This window comes from Microtus pennsylvanicus, chromosome 4 (genome assembly GCF_037038515.1).
Source record: "Microtus pennsylvanicus isolate mMicPen1 chromosome 4, mMicPen1.hap1, whole genome shotgun sequence".
Taxonomy (NCBI): Eukaryota; Metazoa; Chordata; class Mammalia; order Rodentia; family Cricetidae; genus Microtus; species Microtus pennsylvanicus.
Window position 1 is genome coordinate 46,690,178 of NC_134582.1, and position 16,837 is coordinate 46,707,014.

At 55.4% G+C, this 16,837-nt stretch overlaps 1 protein-coding gene across 6 annotated transcripts in view; it reads right to left on the reverse strand.

Annotated features, from left to right (window-relative positions):
- Positions 1 to 13,721, reverse strand: part of Cxxc5 (CXXC finger protein 5) — a 31,511-nt gene extending 17,790 nt beyond the window's left edge. Inside the window, exon 1 of one of the 6 annotated variants that reach the window (XR_012910308.1) lies at positions 12,889 to 13,419. The gene's annotated coding sequence lies outside the window, so the exon portion shown is untranslated. Of the gene's footprint in view, positions 1 to 9,498; positions 9,618 to 12,724; positions 12,819 to 12,888; positions 13,420 to 13,702 lie in introns of those variants that run through there. The other 5 variants (XM_075968938.1, XM_075968934.1, XM_075968932.1 and 2 more) reach the window with 5 other exon arrangements.
- Between the last annotated feature and the right edge of the window lie 3,116 nt (positions 13,722 to 16,837).

The window sequence follows — 16,837 nt, forward strand, 5'->3', positions numbered from 1 at the left end:
CCAAGCCTCGGGGTGCTAGCAGGGGGAGCACCGTGTGAAGAGTCTTAGGAACCCAGGGGACAGAGTAAAGTGAATGCCAGGATAGCAGGAGGACAGACTCTCTGGACACAGCTCACTGTGCCAGGAGGTGTCCTTCCTCCACCAGCTCCTGGGATGCTCCCATCTCTCACAGACCCCACTGTGAATGGGGAGAGAGCTGGCCACTCAGTGCTCCTGGAAAAATGGGTTTTCCACAGCACTCCTTCTCCAGCCTTTCCTCCTCCCAGCTGTTTTGCCTCTTTTCCTAGCCTACCTCTCATGGTATCCTCGGCTTGAGCTGCAGCTCTCTATGATGAGGGTAACTGGACCCCCGAATAGGACCATAGCAGCCTAATGATGGAGAGAGCACTCTTTCACCCCTACCTCACAGACGGAAGACAACAGGACCTAGGGGAGGTCTTTCCCACCCCCACCCCCGCCCTGAGACAGAGTTTCTCTGAAGCTTGGGAGCCTGTCCTAGAACTGGCTTTTGTAGACCAGGCTGGCCTTGAACTCACAGAGATCCATCAGCCTCTGCCTCCCAAGTGCTGGGATTAAAGGCCTCGTGTGTAAGCCTCAACAGGGATGAGCAGAGTCTTGTGTGTGTGCAAGTGTACGGAACAGGCACTGCTGCTGGTGGTCTTGGTCTAGCCCTGCAGCCTCATAAAGGTGTGAGCCAGGCCTACAGAGCACTGCCTGAGCCTGAACAGCATGCATGTGCACCAGAACTGACCAGGACTGGGTGTTACTGAGGTCCCCACACATATGTAACTGAGTCTGGAGCATGTGTGGCCGTGGGTCATGCTGAGGCACGCGGCATTAGGTGTGCTGAAGCTGTACACACCGTGTCCCTGGCTGTGTTGTGTGTGTCTGCCTGCTGCTGGGGATGGGGTGACTCACGTCTCCTGAGCTAATCTCGCCACCCGCACGCCCAGCTCACCCTGCTCTGCTGGGCTCATGGCCGCCAGCACAAGAGTGGGGAGGAGGCGCGGGCAGGCGCGCGGCGGGGAGGCTGGCTTGATAAATAACCTGCTGCTTCCCCAGGCCTCTGAGAAGGGGAGGGCTGCATCAGCAGAGGAGCAGGAGAGGGAGGCCGGAGAGGCGTTCTTGGCCCCCCAGGCTTTGGCTGCCCTGGCCCCCACGGTCCAGTCTCCGGCTGCGGTTCCTGTTTCATAGAAACCTGATCTGGGAAAAGCCTATCGGGTCATCTTGCCTGCCCTGCCGGGTCGCCAGGCCCAGGCAAGCTGCCCCTCAGGGAAAAAGCCCACAGCCTGGCTGCCCAAGCCGTGGGTGGGTGGGTGATAGGATATTTCTGTCCAGACTAAATGCAGCTTCAGGCCTCTGTCTCTGCACTAACAGCTGCTCCCAGAGGCTACGCAGCGATGACTAAATTTAGTCCCACCCCACCCCAGCAAACCCCAAAGCTCACCTCTTCTCATTGGCTCCACCCCCATGGGGACAGAGGGAAGGATAGACGGGAAGGCAGTCACCTTGGGCCAGTGAATGCTTCTCTGGGTCTTAGTTGTGAAAAAAAAATCAAGTATTTACTCAGCTCTGGGCTCCGTCCTGCCTTGCAGGATTTATTGAGGAGATTTCACAAAAGCAACTAAGTTGGGGTCTTAGCACAGTGGTTACAAAGCCTGAGAGGTTCCTTCCCCATAATATAAACTTTAAGCTTCTAAAGACTACTCCCCCCAATCTGCCTTTTCCTTGCTCAGACTGGGCAATACCAATCTCTTCCAATCTACCCAACCGGACTTTGGCGAGAAGACAAGTTGTGCCAGGCTGTGTGTGTGTGTGTGTGTGTGTGTGTGTGTGTGTGTGTGTGTGTGAGTGAGAGAGAGAGAGAGAGAGAGAGAGAGAGAGAGAGAGAGAGAGAGAGAGAGGGCGCTATTTCCTGGAGGCGACAGTCGGGCACAACCCAAATTCCTGTCTGGATCTTAACTTCAGCTGGAGAGCCTTTCCCAGCTTGGACCCTGGATAGGATCAGCACATCACCAAACCCACACTGCTCTGGTATTGGAGTGGGGGGGTCAGTCATCGCCACAGGGTTCAGCAGGCCAGGAGGCAGCCACAGCTCCCCTCTGCCCACCCGCTGCTTCCCCCAGCCCCACAAGCACTGAATTCCCCACGTGCCTGTCTGTCTCTGACAGCTCCTGCAAAATACTTGGCTGAGCAGGCGCCCGCTGTTCTGAGCCCGCTGTGCCTCCTCCCCATCTTCCCAGGGGGTTCTGCAGACGTAGCCAGGGATGGGAAGAGACCAGAGCCTACAGTCTGGTGGACAGTTGGGGAAAAGAAAGGGCAGGAGACACCAGTGTCAATTCTCACAACACTAACCCCAGTCCCCGGCCCTGGCCATGGGAGACAGGGAGGCTACTTCAAGCAAGCCAGTCTGTTTGGGTGGCAACTGCCTACATCCCTACTGCCTCCCCAACATCCCAGGAGGCCCTTCCAGGGGTTTCCCATTCTCCTGGGCCAACGAAAGAGCACCTGCCAGCCCCCCACCCCCACCCCAGGTAGTAGCTCAGGACAGAGCTGAGGGCATCAGAAGCTTTGAAATCTGGATGAGGGCCCAACCCCTCTTGGCAGTCATAGCCCCCCTTACAGAGCATGGAAGGGTGCGTTCCAGCTCTCCTGCAGTGAGAGGCACACCCACCCAGCTGCCAGGCTGGGATGACTCCATGTAGACCTGGGGGGGGGGCAGAGGGAGGCCAAGTCTGCCCCCTACTGCCTCCCATCCAGCTCCCTGGGTCTTCCTGGGAGGGCAGCTGGGATTTTCCTCTAGCCACAGCCTAGCTGCCAAGCTCCTTCTACTCTCCCTGTGACCCAGTCACCCCCCTCCCTGCCATTTCTGCTGCCAAGAATCCCCTTCTCCCTGGGATATGTGCCACTTGACTTAAGAGTCCCCAGCACCCAACACATATCCAGTGGAGATGCTGACTTGGCCCTTGTGGGATAACATGTGCTCCATTTTACAGATGGACATACCGATCAGGAGGGGCTCCTCCCACCTGGCGGGAGGGGCAGGTTTACCATCCAATATCATCCTGAAAGATATTCAGGAGTGGGGGGAGTCGGGGGAGGGACATGCCTTTAATCCCAGCACTTGGGAGGCAGAGGCAGGTGGGTCTCTGTGAGTTCGAGGCCAGCCTGGTCTGCAAGAGCTAGTTCCAGGACAGGCTCCAAAGCTACAAAGAAACTCTGTCTCGAAAAACAAAACAAACAGAGAGAGAGAGAGAGAGAGAGAGAGAGAGAGAGAGAGAAAATCCTCCCTTATCTACCCCATAAACCTACATTTTCTGCTCAGGAACCCAGTCACCTCTTCCCCAGACTGCTGGGGAGCCCAGAGTAAACTCCAAGGAATCCTCTCAGTGCTGGAAGGCCTTCTGGACCACGCTGCCACCTAACAGTGCCCGTTGTTGCTGTGAACCATACTGTGGGACACAGTCTCCTCTCCCCATTGCACAGATGGAGTTGCTGAGGACCCCAGGGGAGGGGAGCTGCAGGCAGTCATGAGTCAGAGGGGGAGCTGGGAAGCCGCCCGGCCCTGCCTGCTGTCACTGGAAGCAACAGCCTGCATTTCCTCCTCATGCTGGTGCCTCGGGAAGCGTGGGCAGCAGGCGGCAGGCTGCCACAGGGAGGACCCCTCCTGTGCCTGAAGGCCAGCCACAGCCCCTTGCTGCCTGACTGGGCCCGAAGCCCACACGCTACATGCGGATCTGGACTTTCAGTCCCAGGAATAGGCTCATGTCACTTGAGGTCTCCAGGCTCTGTGACCTCAGGAAAGCCCTCAGCCCCACACCCGTGTTCTCTATCATCAAACAAGAGATTGAAGCACGGCCGTTCTGCTTCCTTCCTGCAGCAAAACCCACTCCTTGGTGATTCTAGAATCCCAACACGACATAAATCCCGACTTAAAACATCCTTTCGTTGCAAGCAGCCTATGATTCTAGACTCCTATCACTAAAAATTCTAGACTGCCAAGATCTGGCAGCCCTTGGGAGGGGCTGTATCCAGCCCACCTCCATCTCCTATGCTGGGCCAGTTAACCAATCTCCTACCTAGCTTTTGGAGAGGGGACTGAGTTTCTTGTATCAGGGTCAACAGGAAATGACATAAAGCTGGGGTATACTATGGGCTGGGGGAGGAACCAGTCTAACCCCAAGGGGACAGGCCACCTCCTGGCACACAGGGCCACTAACGACACAGATGTCAGGAAATGAGCTTGTGGGGGAGCAAGAGTTGGTGGCTGGTGTGTGTGTGTGTGTGTGTGTGTGTGTGTGTGTGTGTGTGTGTGTGTGTTCGCGCGCGCCTGGGCTCCCTCCTCCAAAGGAGGGCCCAGCCCACATCAGGTCAACACTGGCCTCTCTGCTTCTCAGGTTCCAAGCCAAGCTCCTGGCTTTATCTCCCTGTCTTCGCCACCCACTGGTTCCTGCTTCCCACCACAGTCCCTTCACCTCCTGGAGCTGGCCGCAGTCGAGGCCAGCTGGTAGGCAGCCAAAAAAGACTCCAAGTTGGAGCCCAGTTGACAGATAGAAACAGTGAGGTCCAAGGAGAAGATAGGACTTGCCCACTGGTTCTGCCCAGCAGGTCCCTGGTCTGCGGCCGCTCAGCACCTCACATACCACTATGCTTCACAGAGCCAGTAGGGGTCTACACACCAGCCTATCTACCCCCACATCACAGTGTACTCTGAGAAAGTTCACTCACACCGCCAGCTCATTCATTCATTTACCCAAGAGTCAGCCCCCCCACACTGCTGGGATGATGGGGTTGGGGGAGGGGCGGTGGGGTGGGAGAAACCCAGACCTATGTTTGGTAAACATTTAGGCAGAGTGGAAAGGGCAGAAAACCACCACACACTGAGGACTCTAGCTGTCCTTAGGGTCCTCACAGCCTGTCACGAACTCACTTTCCTCAGAAAGCAGAAAAGGGCCAGAAAGATGCATCGCTCAGTGGGGCTCAGGGTGGGTTCGTCATTCTCATATCCACTGAGGGCAGAGCCTGACCCAGTCTCATCCTGGGATTCCTGGAGGCAGGATCGCAGTTTCCAACGGAGGTAGAGGTAAGAAGAGCCAGTGGCTGTTTTGCTTTTCTGACCTTCAGGTTGAACCCCAGTTTCTGTCTCTGGGTTTTTATTAATCATGTGACAATAGCTACCCCCTTGAACACTCACACGGTGCCAGGCACTGGGGTACTGGGGTACGGAAGAGTCACCGCCACATCCCACTTGCAAGCCCGGCAAAGAGCAGGCTCAGAAACCTTGCAAGCAACTGATGAATGAGGGAGCCAAGGACCGGAAGTACAACCTAGCACGTGCTTGTGACTAAGCAGGTCTCACCACATACGCTGCGTGTGCACACACCTGAGTGTGTGAGCGCCATGAGGGATCCGGCCACTCTGGCTCGGCACCTCCTCACTTCTGCTCATGATCTAAGCCGAGGAACTACGGCAAAGACAGGGACTAGGCCCAGTGCAGGGAGAGGCTGGGAAGATGTTTCTCATAGCTCTGGCCAGGAGACTACGGGCCTAGGTTAGGCTCCTGGGTAGAAGATAGAGTGGCTGCTCAGTACTAGGCCTCTGGTACCCTCACTGTAGGCTCATTCCAGCATGGCAGACCAAGAGAGCCTGAGAAGGTCAGGAGAGGTCAGAGGCAAGGGAGGGATTGGTCTCCCCAAAAGCCACATGGGGTCTGCCAGACAGGACAGAGTGAGTCCAAGGCTCCCCAGGGGCCACTGGGCAGGCCTGGCTCTGCCCTGCTGAACACAGCAGCTGGAAAGGAGTAAATACGGCGTCCCAGTCGCATTCCTGGGAGGCCAGCACGGCGGCCTGCCCGCGGTTCTAAGCGGAGCACTGCAGCCAGGCCCAGGGCTGCCACTGCCCTCTTCCCAAACAAACAGAAAAATAAATAAAACCAGCTCTCACGCCAGCCAGCCAGCCAGCCAGCCAGCCAGAGGAGGGGGCAGGAAGGGGCGGAGGGCGCAAGGACAGGCAGGCAGACCAGTCGCCACGGTTTCTGTTCCACTGGGAAGGGGGGGACCAACAAAAGGGAAAATGGAGAAAAAGCAGATGAGACGGCCAGAGATGTCCTGGGAAGGGGTGGGTGTAGGTGTCACCCGTAGAGGTGCAGAAGGAAAGACAGGGGTAGTCGCAGTGGTCACAGCCAGAGAAGGTAGGGGCAGCGGCTGGGTCAATAACTCAGTGACAGAGATGTTTGGGCTGCAGACAATGGGGGCCCTGTGGGCTGGGGCAGGGGTCGACTTGAAGGGCCATGAAATATTAAAGAGCCCAGGCCAGTGAGTGACAGAGGTCAGAGAATTCAGAAGACTAGCCAGTAAGAGATAGGGGAGCCTGAGGCTGAAAGCAGCCCCCACCTCTGTCACAGCTTGTCCAACAGAGGACATGCAGAGGGTGGGAGGGACCATGGGGATTAATGACAGGAGAGAGCCCTCTGCAGTTCACTCCCCCCTCGGGCTGAGTTGGGTATGGCCAGCCTTCCTGAGCTGCTAACCACCCCAATAAGAAAGCCAGGAGGCCTGTCAACACAGTGGCTGCCATGGTGCCTCCTGGGGGAAGAGGGGTAGACACCTCTTCCCTGGGGAGCGGGTGGGGGGGGCGTCCAAGCAAGTCACCATGCAGCAACCAGCAGGCCATTCCCTGGCCCCACTACCAGCCTCACGACCTTGGCCAATCCCTTGCCCTCTATGTCCATGTTGTTCTACCCATGCCAGCCTTCATGTGAGGAAAGAAAGGAAGGAAAAAATAACATAAAATAACGTGGCAACCTGCTGGGGCTCAGCATCCTGAGTCCTGTACACCAATCCCCTCGGTCCACTTTGCAGACAGGGAACATGATGCATCCAGGGTGAGACATCCCTGGATATTAGAGATCCCTATAAGAATACAAAAAAAAAAAAAAAAAAGAATAGAGATCCCTATGCCCCCGCCCATTTACTAGGAATAGTTCTTGATGCTGTAAAAGACAACTTCTAAACCAAATCTGATGCGGCATTATGCGTCTTTAATCCCAGAAAAGGCAGGTGGATTTCTGTGACTTCAACGCCAGCCTGGTCTATCTATATGGTGAATTACAGGACAGCCAAGGCTATATAGAGAGACCCAGTCTCAAAAATAAAAAAAACAAAACCCAACCCAACCAACAGCAAAAGAGCCAATTTCAGCCAGGCAGCGGTGGCACATTCCTTTAATCCCAGCACTCAGGAGGCAGATGTGGGGGGGGGGGGGGGATCTCTGTGAGTTCAAGGTCAACCTGGTTTACAGAGTTGAGTTCCAGAACAGGCTCCAAAGCTACAGAGAAACCCTGTCTCAACAACAACAACAAAACCCACAAAAAACAAAACAAAAAAACAAAGACAAAAACCCAACTTATGTTGACTGCTGACTGTCTGAGGTCCTCCCTCATGCTGAGTCCTTGTATTCAATCTAAAACTGGTCTCAGTGAGGTAGCCACTTACTGTCCTACCTCAGAGGTAAGAAAACAGGTTAGCAGAAATTGTCACACAGTCAGCCACAGTGGCCAGGACTCACAGCCAGGTCTAATGATCTCTCTGTAGTCCTGCCATTCATGTGTACTTGTCTGGGTGAATTCCAGGGATGGTACTGGGGATCCAGTAGAAGGCCTTGGTGGTCCCATGAGCCCCCCAAAGCATTATGGCTGGGAACAGTTATCAGGAAAGAGAAAAACAAGGCTATGGCTAGAAGCGCTGGAACGTACATCCCAGTATGTGGAAAAGCAGAGGAAGCAGGGGCTCGGCAAGTCTGAGGTTGGCCTGAACTGTATAGCCAAGATCAAGATGCTGTCTGGAAAAAGAAAAAACACAGACTAAATGGTAACTTCTGTGCTAGGTGAGCAGTAACTGCGACAGCAGGAGCTGAGCGCAGCCTACGGAGGCCATGGTCAAGGTATGGCCTACGGGCCTGGCTAAAGGGACCCGCCTATTCTACACAGAGCCAAGCTAAAAGACAACCTATTTCTGGACAGAGGGATAGTAGAGTTGGCTCAAAAGGGCTGGTGGAACCCTGTCTTGCTGGTCTCCAGGGTCCTGACTTTAGCTCTAGGGTCACTGTACCAGGAACTAATCACCCTCCCAGAGTCCCTAGAGCTAGTAGAAGGGAAGTTGGGATTGCCCACCACCCCCCAATCCCTGCAAGCCCAGAGGGAGGCCAGCATCAAGAGGCAGGAAATGAAGAAGAATTTGCAATCTAATTGAGCTGGCGGGGGATTAGGCAGCAGAATGCAATTACAGAGGCTGGAGCAGGGCCAGGGGCACTGACACCCCAAGATGTAGCCTTGTCCAGGTAACTGGGTCCAGCTACTCTCGAAGCAAGAAATATTCAACTAGGCGAGGGGAAAACAGGTGAGCAAGGCTTGAGGCTAGCCCACTCTTCCTTAGAAGACTGTCCAAGTTTCAGCTCTGAGGGATGCAGGAAGTTTAACAGGGACACACACACCCTGGAGAATCCAGGACAAACCCACGGTCTCTCATGAGAGGTCAAGGCAGACAGGCAGGCACTCTCACAGGCTCTGCTCATGCGTGCGCACACGTGATTGTGATCCCAGGTAAGTCACACACACTGCTGTTTACCTGCATAGGGACACACTCTAACCTGCAGACACACAGCCAAAGACCTCTGCTGCCACCGGCTCCAGCAAAGGGGAGAAGCATAAAAAACACCCATGACCTTAAAATCCTTTTATTCTTATAATCACAGGCTGCCATCGCTGTGGATATGCGCTGTCACCCCGGCCCCAGCCTGTCTCCCTCCAAGGCTTCCAAAACTCCCAGCAGGCAGGCCGACCGGGAGGCTGCCCAGTTACTGCGGGGAGGGGGAGGGGCACAACTGAGCAGAAAAGGTTTTAAGCTTCACAAGCAGGGAGGGAGGGACTCAGAAAGTCAGAATGGCAGACAGAGATATAGAAAGAAAAAAGACAGACACCAGCCACTAACTACTGCCCCCCCCCAGCTCAAATATGCCTACCGCTTCAATAGTCACACCACTAAAGGCGTGAACACGTCTGGATTTATAAACCCATATAAAACAGACACACACCAGAAGCCAGGAGTGGTAGGGCACACCCTTAATCCTAGAACTAGGGAGGCAGACAGATCTGAGTTCAAGGCTAACCTGGTTTACATAGTAAGTTCCAGGTCAGACCCTGTCTCAAAACAAACACGTACAAACACGAAACCCTACAAAATTCCAAGTACTTGAAACATAAAGAATATGCACACATGCACACACAAGCAAATGCGCGTGCCCACAAACACACACACACACACGTAGTATGTAGGGGACATGGCCAACATTCAGACATGCCATTTCAGACTTAAGCGCATGAGGTGTATGTATGTACACGTACAATGCAGATACACATAACCACTCGCAAAATAACCCATCTTAGACTTCCACATTCTCAGACAGATACACTCTGCACACAGATCAAAGATATAGACATACCATCCAGGTTCTCACACGGGAGATCCACACCGCGCCACACAACCCCATCGTAGTCAGCTGACACTGCCTCTGGGTCTCTAAAGGGGCAGTCCTTTCTCACTGCCAGCCTGGGAAGGTGGGCTCAGCACCAAGGAGGCCGACAGAGTAAGGGGGAAGTTCCAGAATACAGAAAAAAAAAAACTTTACTGGGATATTCTTGTTGGGCAGCAGTGCGTGAGTAACGGGGGAGGCTTTTTGTGGTCTGGTGAGTTCCAGCTATGAGTGAGTTTAACTATTAATATACTTAAGCGGCAAGGACACTTCGTACGCGCGCGCGCGCACACAGCCACACACAGCCTCAGGATGAGATCAAGCGGCATGGGTAAGAGGGTAGCGGGAAGGTAGAGCCTCCACCCGGCTGCACCTCTAGACCACAGAGGCAGAATGAATATGTACCCCCAGAATGGCAAAGTGCCCAGCAACTTCTATTCCCCATCAGAGAATGAACAAACGAATCACATGTAATAACAGCGGGTAAATCAGCCCCGTCCAGGACCAGTGAAAGCAAACGCTGCAGAGTTAGCTGTGACTAAAGGATCACATCCCAGAATTCTAAGAGCAGGACCAGGTCTGTCCCACCTGTATCCCTCCGGTTCTCTACTTCACCATACACCCTTGGAAATCAATTGGCTTTAGCTCAGTCCAAAGCTCTCTCACTCCTCCTGGGGGTGTCTTCCAGATCATTGCATGCTCTCATGAGTAACTAGGTGGGAACCTTAAAAAGATGGGGTACTTCATCTACAGAGACAATCATGCCCCACATTCCTATGGGCCCCAATTTTGTACTTGCCAAACGGGTATCAGAAAAGAAACAGCAAAACTGAGAGGTCACCATGGGTGCCCGGGGCACATATCAGGCGAGGGGTTTGAGCCATGGATTCAGAACCCTCCCCTTCCCTTCCCCCATGCAGCCCAGCTCAGCCCAGCCGGGTGGACATTCCAGGCCTCACGTGATAAAGGGGAGGCCATTGGCCCTCCGGTAAGTCAACAGGGGAGATAGGAGGCCCAGGCCAGGGTCACCTGCTGAGCTGGGAAAACGGGCCCAAAGACACATAAATAAGGCACTAACAAGCCAGCCAGCCAAGGGCCTAGCCGCAGAGGGCCCTCTGTACCACCTTGGAAAAGGGGGGGGGGGACTCAAGCTTGGCTAGGGGCTTCCCCTAGAGAACCCAGCTCCAGCCAGGATGGGGGGGGGGCTACAGAGCCATCCGGGCTGCCTGGGAATCCAGAGGCCAACCTCCCTCAGCTGTTCCCACCCCTCTCCGGGGCAAAAATCAAACTGTCACCCCCTCCCTCCTCCCTGAGGAGAAGGACAATTTCCGTTCTGAGTGGGGAGGTGACAGCTGCAAAGCGAGCCACTACCCCCCCCCCAACAAGCTCCAGCTTGACTCTCATCTAAGGAACTGCTAAATCAACACCATGCAGTTACAGGCAAAGTAGCCGCGGACAGCCCCCTCGCACTGCTCTCAAAAAGGGGATGGGAAGGCTTTCCAGCTAAAGCCAGGACACAGGAGTCTTTCGGTAAAGGGTCAGGCCAAGCGTAGGCCCCCAGGCGACCCCTAACCATCTCATTTAAATGCTTCCCAACACTAGGACCGTACACCCCGAAGCCCGAGGGCGGGGGCAGCTGAGGTGGCGCCGGGGCGTTCAAACCGCGCTCCAAACAAGTCCGCAGCGACCGCGCTCGCAGCCCCCGCCAGGCGGCCCCAGCGGAAAACTTGAAAGGGACTCTGTTTGCCGGCGGCCCTGGGGCGGCTCCGGCGAGGGCGGGGGCGAGGGCCAGCGATCACACGCCCCCTTCCCCAGCGCTTCCTGGGCAAACCCGCCGGGCAAGGGAGGGCTCCGCACACTACAAAACCAAGGGCTGCAAACTACGCGGGGGCACAGGGAAAGGTGGGGATCAAGGGCCTAATCCGCACCTCGTTTTGGGCACCCCCAACTGGAGGACCCAACTCTCAGACCACCCAGGGTCCCGGGGAGCCAAGTAGGGTGCGGCTGCCAAACCTTCATTTCCCCCTTTCTCAGGAGACTAGGGGGATCAAGTCTTTCAAGATGAGTCATTACAGAACCCCCCAAATCTAATGGTACCTCCTTGTAACCCGTGGCACTAACCCAACTCTGCGCACCCCTTACGATTCCCTCAGGAGAAAAAAAAAAAGGAAATTTTTCTTGCTTCCTTCCGTTGCACACTAGCTCTTGTGACAGGTTCCCTACTTAAAAATCGGGGTCCCTCACTTTTGGTCGGACCTATATATAAACAAAGCCAGGCGCACCCCGCGCTCCCCGCCGGAAAACAGCCCATTCCGGGCGAGGACAACTTCCCCCCAGTCAGAAAATTAACACATTCCTCTCGCGGCGGCTCAGCCCCCGGCTCCAGGGATGGGCTCCAGGGATGCGAAAGGGAGGGGGCTCGGGCGGGACTTCGGGGGTAAATTCGGGGCCAAAGCTGCGTGGCAAGAGCCTGGGATGCCCGCCCCCTGCAGCCTTGCAGCTGAGGAACACCCCCCCCATTCTGCGTCCCCGGCTTTGCACGCAGCTGGGCACACGCGGAGAGGCAGTCCGAGACTCCCCAAGGCCGTAGAGGACAGAAGAGAGGCCGCCTGGCCAGCGGAGGTGGGGGTAATATACTTTGACGGGAAAAAAAAAGGTCAAACTTGATCAGCACGCCAGGCACCCTGCAGGCAGCGGGGGCGAGGAGCCGAGGAGAAACACAGAAGTGGCCGCCGCCTCTTCCAAGTCGAAGGCACGGCCACGAGTGGTCCGTGGCGCTCGGGGCAGTTACGGTCGCCCACAAACACAGGGTAGCGAGCGGGGTCTGATGCGGGGAGTACGCGCCGCAGATCTGCAAGCAGCCGCCCCCGCAGGCGCAGCACCCGCCCTGCACTGCGAGGTGAGGACCCCCAGGCGCCCGCGAGCACCAGTGATTGGGAAGGAAGCGTCCCCCGCAGAGAGCTCCAGCCTCGCTCCTCCGCTCCCAGCCCGCCGTCCTCGACCCTAAAACCCCTCTTTTTGTCTGAACTCAGTGATCTGCGACCGAGCATACTGCGGCTTGGGAAGGCTTGGATATAGCAGCGGCCACCGAGCGATCACCGGAGCTAGGTCTCCCAGGCCCCGCGGTTCAGGCTGCGGGCGTCCCCCGCCCCTCCCAAACACCGACCCCTCCTTCCCCATCCCTGGCTCTCCGCACCTGAACTTCGGGGGAACCCGCGCCACCAAACTTTCCGCGGACTTGGAGCGAACTCCGGCCCCGGCCGCGCACGGAGCCCCGGGGGAGGAGAGGGAGGGAGGCGGGGAAGGGGAGGGGGCTGGCCTCCCGGGGGGGCCGAGGGAGGGCCGTGGCCCGACACCTACCGGCTCTGCGAGTCGTCCGAGCCGCCACGGTCGCCGCGAGGCCGAGGGGGAGGGGCGGGGCGGGGAGCGGCGCTCCGCTCTGGGCACCGCCGCGGTGCGCTCCGCTCCAGTCGCCCGCCGCGCCCGGGGCCAGAGCCGGAGTCGCGCCGCCGCGGCTGGCCCGAGGCGGGGAGGGGGGGGAGCCTGCAGCACCTGCCCCTCCTCCCCCTCCCCGCGGCCCAAATTAAAAAACAACAAAAAGCAACTAATCACCCCGGAGCGCAGCGCCTCGCGGCGCGGCGGGCGGAGGACTCGGCGTGCGGCGCCCGGACTCAGCAGGCGACGCGCATGGCTAGGCACAGGCTGGGACGCGGGGCCGGGCTGTCGGGGGCGAGGCTCTCCTCTTCTCTTCTGGCTCTGCTCGGACGCCTGCTCTCGCCGCCGCCTCTACATCCCAGCTCAAGCTCCGCCGCCTCTGCCGCCGCGCCGCGCGCCCGCCCGGGCAGAAGCTCCGAACGCTGCCCGGGGGCTGCCGGCAAAACCCGGACCGGACTAGCGGCTCCCTCACACACACACACCCCCCCCTCCACCTCGGATTCCCTTCCTCCTCCCGCGGCCTCCCTCCCAGAGCCGCTTTGGCCACTTGGACGCCGCAGGCTGTGAAGCTGGAGCCGCAGCCCCTGCGCCTCCCGATTCCAGCGTCCTGGCGAGGTCCGCCCAGGCTCGGCTCCCCCGCGCGCCCTGTTTCACCTTTTTTCCGTGCAACTTTACAAATAAATAAAATAAATATTTCCCCCACCCCCTTTGTAAGAGATGCCTGGACATGGAGACGCACCTTCTGGGGAAAATCCACCGACCTTCTGTCCCTTGTTCAGCTCTTCTCTGGGGCAGCAAGCTACAGGAATTGAGAGGGAGGGTTTGGCTGCCCACCCTCCAGCTCAGGTGTTTGTCGGTCCACCGACTCTCAGTTCAAAGACCGCACCCCTCCCAAAACCACTTTTCCTGCATGCAGTAGATACTAATTCCACCGGAAGAAAGGAGCAAGAGTCCTGTTCCCATTTCACAGATAAAGAAACTGATCAGAGAAAGGACGTTTGGCTTCTTTTTTTTTTCCCTACAGCCGTGGCCTATGAACTGAGAATCTGAAATAATACTTAAAACAAAGCAACAGTCAGATGAGCAGCTAAGAGAGCTAAATCTCAGCCCTGTGTAATAGAATAGGTACCTTGTGGGAACAGCTGATTTGAGCCCCCATGTCTCTGCACCAATTCCATCTGTGCCTCTGCCCTTTGACAACGTCCCCTCCTGTATCTGCCCAGCTTGGGCTAATCCTACGGTTGATGTCTTCTCAGAGAACTATAGAATGAGCCCTGGACTCCTGTCGTCCCGGAGTGATAGTTATGCAGTCTTCAGGGATTCAAGCAGTTAGAACGCAGAGAAAGCACAGACCCTAGACCCACGAAGGAGAAGGGGCGGTGAGGTTGGGGGCGTCAGCTTGGTGCTAAGTATTACAGTCTGATATCAAGTGGGGTCCAGATAACAGGGAGTTAACTGCAACCACCAGGGTGCCTCAAGCCACAGGCCCTGGCCTCTATGGGAGAAGCGAAATCGCCTCCCACAGCTGCTTCCTCTCTCTGGTTGTGGGTCTCCCTAGAGCTGGGACTAATACCCACCCTCCGGGCCATCTGTGTATGGACTTAAGGCTTTAACCCAGTTGGGGTCGGGGTGGAATGTCAAAGGGCAGAGCTCATCTGGAATGTGTTACCTGTCCCGCACTCTTGACTCCCCGGGTACTGGGGACACCTCCTCACCAATTCTTTCCTACCTAGTGTCTAGTGGATGCCTTAGCTGGTTTCTTCATAGTCAACCCAAACAAGCCTGTTGGCTAAGTAAGAAGGTGTTTGCTATAGAACCAGAGCCAATCATTTTTTTTAATATTTATTTATTTTATGTATATGAGTGACCTGTCTTCAGGCACACCAGAAGAGGGCATCAGATCCCATTGCAGATGGCTGTGAGCCACCATGTGGTTGATGGAATTGAACTTAGGACCTCTGGAAAACCAGCAACTGCTCTTAAGCGGCTGCTCTCTGGAACTAGGAGCTAGAAGATCCTGACCCAAGAAGAAAAAGGACCCGCAGGTAGGTGCTTGAAGGGTAGAGCCAGGACAGAGTCAAACCCTGCACACTGGGAAATGGCTTTGTGCTGGAAGTCTGGCTCACTCAGTAAATAAAAATGCTTTCCTTTCCAGTAGGAAGACCTGAGTTTGATACCCAGAATCCGGGCTTGTAAACCCAGAGTTGAAGAGGCCAAGACACAAGGATTCCTGGGGCTTACTGGCCAGCTACCCTCGACTAACTGGGAGCTCCATGCCACTGAGAAGCCCTAACTCAGAGGAGGTGGACAGCACTGTCCTCCAGCTCACGCATACCTGTGTGCCTCAGTATTTGCACATATGCACCCATACACTTTAAAAAGGAAGATCTCTAAACCAGGATCTATGGGGGTTTGAGCGGAGCTTCATCTTAGGAATTTGCACTTTTTTTTGAGACCTCCCTGGCCTCCAACAAACTCAAGAAACCAAAGGCTAAGGGTCTGCAGTGGAGAGAGCCAGGTGTCTCCTCAGGGAAATGAGAACCAATGCCTGGTCTCAGAGTCTTCCCACCTCAACAACTAGGAGGGGCCCAGGTCCTCACCTGGCCAAGCTACTTGGGAAGCTGTTCCCATGGAAAACACACTATGAACAGGGAATGTCACATGGCTGCCATCTACTTATATTTCTATCAGGAGTGCGAGCACAGGGGAAGACATCTAGGCAGGGGGAGGCAAGAAAGACCACATTTCTCAAGACTGAGGGAAGCCACCTTGGGTCTGTCCCTCAAAAAATATTTTGGTTTACATTGTTACTAAGATTTCTACTGAGTTTTTCAAACAACCATCCTGCAAGTCTCCAGGACCTGTGTGGAGGGAGGGCCCCGCATTCTCCAGAGGGGAATGCAGCCATCTAGGACCCTAGATTATTGTGTTCCTGCCACCCCCACCCCCACCCTGTCTAGGTACGTCTTTCTCTCCCTCTCTCCTTTCCCCTCCTCTCAGCCCACCAGCTACCCCAGCCTGATCATGCCCTCTTGAATCCCACAGATAATATTTGTCACCGGCATGAGACTCTTGCCCGTCTCATTCTTTTTCTTGCTATCTTCTCCCTTTCTCAGATGAAGACATTAAAAAGTTGATGCTGAAGTTGTTCTCTAACACTGTGATTTGCTGTCTCTGTGAAGCCTCTTCCATACAATCGCTCTGTGGGGCTCTTCTGTTTCACATCCTGCCTTGGCTCCCTGCACTCCATAGGATCAGCTATAATTTCCCGAACTTTACATAGACTTTTCTTCTGTGTAGAGGGGCTGATCCAAGCCTGTCACAGTAGGTCCTGATGAAGACCCAATCCTCTCCAGCTGTCACTCCCAGCCTGAGTTTGGGCCATCTCTATAAGACCAGCAGTAGTGTTTCTGATACTTGGAAATGGTGTCTCTTTGGGCCGAACACAGTCTTTTCAGTCCATGATAGGTAATTAAAAAAAAAAAAAAAACTTTACTTTAAATTTTTTTATATGTGTGGATGTTTTTTTCTGCATGTATAGTTATGTACCACGTGTGTGAGAGGCCCGAAGAGGGTGTCAGATCCTGTGGAACTGGAGTTACAGATGGTTGTGAGCCGCCATTAGAGTGCTGGGAATTGAATTCAGGTCATCTGGCAGAGCAGTCGGTGCTTTTAGCATTTGGACCATCTCTCCAGCCCCTAACATTTATTTTAATTTTATGTATATGGGCCTTTGCCAGCATGTATATCTGTGCACCATGTATGCAGTGCCTGTGAAGGCCAGAAGAGGGCGTCAGATCTCCTGGGACTGGAGTTACAGATGGTTGTCAGCTGCCAAGTTCACTGGAAGAGCAGCCATTGCCCTTATCTGTCA